This window comes from Tamandua tetradactyla, chromosome 3, assembly GCF_023851605.1.
Source record: "Tamandua tetradactyla isolate mTamTet1 chromosome 3, mTamTet1.pri, whole genome shotgun sequence".
NCBI classification, from domain to species: domain Eukaryota; kingdom Metazoa; phylum Chordata; class Mammalia; order Pilosa; family Myrmecophagidae; genus Tamandua; species Tamandua tetradactyla.
The window spans coordinates 166,850,279-166,852,972 of NC_135329.1; positions in this window are offsets into that span (position 1 = coordinate 166,850,279).

The window sequence follows — 2,694 nt, forward strand, 5'->3', positions numbered from 1 at the left end:
TTTCACAAATATTTATTGAATATAGCAGAGCTTACAGCTGATGGGGGAGGTATTGTAGGTTGAATAACGTACTCCGATTTAGTCATGTCATGATACTCATCCATGTTCATTGTGGGTTTAAACTCATTGTACGTTTGAACTTTTGAAGATGTTATTTTTAGTTAAGGTGTGACCCAGCTGAATGGGATTAATCAATATTAAGAGAAAGTCAAGAGGTGAAGCCAGAAGCCAGATATCAGGAGGAAGGCCGAAGAGTAAGGAGAGAACATCACCATGTGATTGGAAATCCAAAGAACCCAAAGATTGCCAGCCAGCAAGAATGCTATTGAAACGGAGAGCAAGTAAGCCTTCTAGCCAACTCTTTGATTTAGACTTCTGGCCTCTGAAATCATGAACCAATAAATTCTTATTACTTATGCCAACCCATTGGGTGGTAGTTGTCATAACCTGGAAAACTGAGACAAGAGGATACCAGAAAAAAAGTTTGTAGAGATAGAGGAGACATTTGAGAAGGCAGAGATAGGCATGAACAGGATAATGGATGCAATACCATCTGTGGCTTGCTCAGGAAATGGTAATTTATTTAGTGTGAGCGAAGTGTTCATATAAAGCCAAAGTGCCAGGTAAAGTTAGACAGATAAATTAAAGTTTTACTGAGGTGTGTGAGAATCAGTGAAGAATTGTAACAGTTTGAAATGGGAGCCATTACAAGTTTTTGAGCATTTAAAAGGTGTAATATGAAAATTCTCTGCAGAATAGATTTTGTCAGGGAAGGAATAGAGTAGGAGAAATTCCATAAAGTATTTATAGCCATAATCTAAGGAAGATGTAGCTGAAGCAATAGAAAAGAAAAGGAAAAACAGAGAACATAGATTCATAAAGCCTTTAACGTCCTGTTTTGGATTTTGTCTGAAAGTATACGTATGTGTTTCTGTCCTTTATATACAAAAATGATGGCTGATTATTTCTTTTTGGTTCTGGTGGGACAATGAAAATGGATATACTAGCAGCTGCCCTTTGTATATTGAACACACATGTTGCCTGCTCTCTGGCAATCTTCCAAATAGTCCTATGTCAGGAAGAAATAAATTATATGTCAAAAATGAGTTTCAGGTTGTACTATAGAAATTATCACATGGCCTTTCCCATCACTGTATAAGACTTCTTTTTTCCCAGTGGAAAAATTTAAATCCATCCTAGTACTGAACAATTTATTGAGAAAGGAGTGATTGCCTCATGATCCATGATAGTGTATTCCACCTGGGACTGGCCAGCTTTTAAAGCACAGCTGCATAAGCATCTGCCTCAACAATGCTGGTATTTACTGTCCCTTGTGCTTCTTATCTTCAAAAAGGAACTCAATATGCAATCAAGGGTCTGTCCAGCGTTCCTAGTTTAGATACACTAGGAACGTAGATTTCCACTTCAGTGCCAAAATTCTTTTAGATTGTTCTGATGTAAAACTTTTATTTCAGGAGCCATTCTTTTGCTTGGACTACTCATGTTAATGCAAGTAATTGATGGGTTAGTAATATTTTAAGGATTTATTAACATTTTTAATACTTTTGGTTCCTAATAACATTTCATAGTAAGAGGAATTTGTCCTAGTCCCATGGATTTCTCTTTCTGAATACTTGGTTGATGAAATCTATTCTTTTTTATGTGCTTTCAAATATCCAGATTTGTCTCATCACTGCTGGGTAGTCCAGTTCAGCTCTTTCCTACCTCTTCTTACCTTTTGGCCTGATATTTCATAGTGTCCTTTCTGTATAATTTCTTTCCAGCTTCCCAATCCCTATGACTAAATGGCTATTCTTATCATTCCAAGGGTATCATTAATTGTTCAAAAGATATAAACCTAATTAATTAATCCAGAATTTGGTGTACACATTCTCAAACCAAAGAAGATGACCAGTTGATTGAAATGCAGTTTTGGTAATGTTTAAAATGGTGGCTATCTTATGGAGCCAAAGAGCAATAAATATTTGATTGCAAACACGTTCTTAATGGCTGACAATTCTCCAAGACTGTCAATCTGAGAAAATAAAAAAAGCAATATTCTACAAAGGAATTGGTCATCGTTGAAACTTGGCTTTTCTGAAAAATTTATTTTTCATTATGGTTCCAATAAGGAAAAAATTTTATACATTTTTTACCTAACCAAACTCCATAGAGTTTTTTTTTTTTTTTGCATGGGCAGGTACCAGGAATCGAACCTGGGTCTCCGGCATGGCAGGTGAGAACTGCTGAGCCACCGTGGCCCGCCCTGTACATAGTTTTAATGCCACAGATATACTGTATATGTATATACATACATATATAATATATGTACAGATATATATTATATGTATATCAGTGCTTTATACAAAAAGGCGTAACAAAATTTCACCCCCCCAAAACACAATTTTTTCCGCATAAGGATGAGATTTCCTCCATGAGAATGCATTATCTATCATACCTTAGGATATGCTATGCCATAAATCTTATCTCCAAATCTAGATATGAGATAGAGTCAGAGAACTGTGTTAGAATGTGCATAATTAGGCTTTGTGAAATTTAGTGAAAGAGGAGATAGTACTGCAAGAACTATCAGGCCGTGGCAATGACACTGTAAAGGATAGAAAAACAACCACAGATCAACAAAATAAACCCGAATATAAATCCTTTTGGACAAGATGAATGAGTAGTTTTATG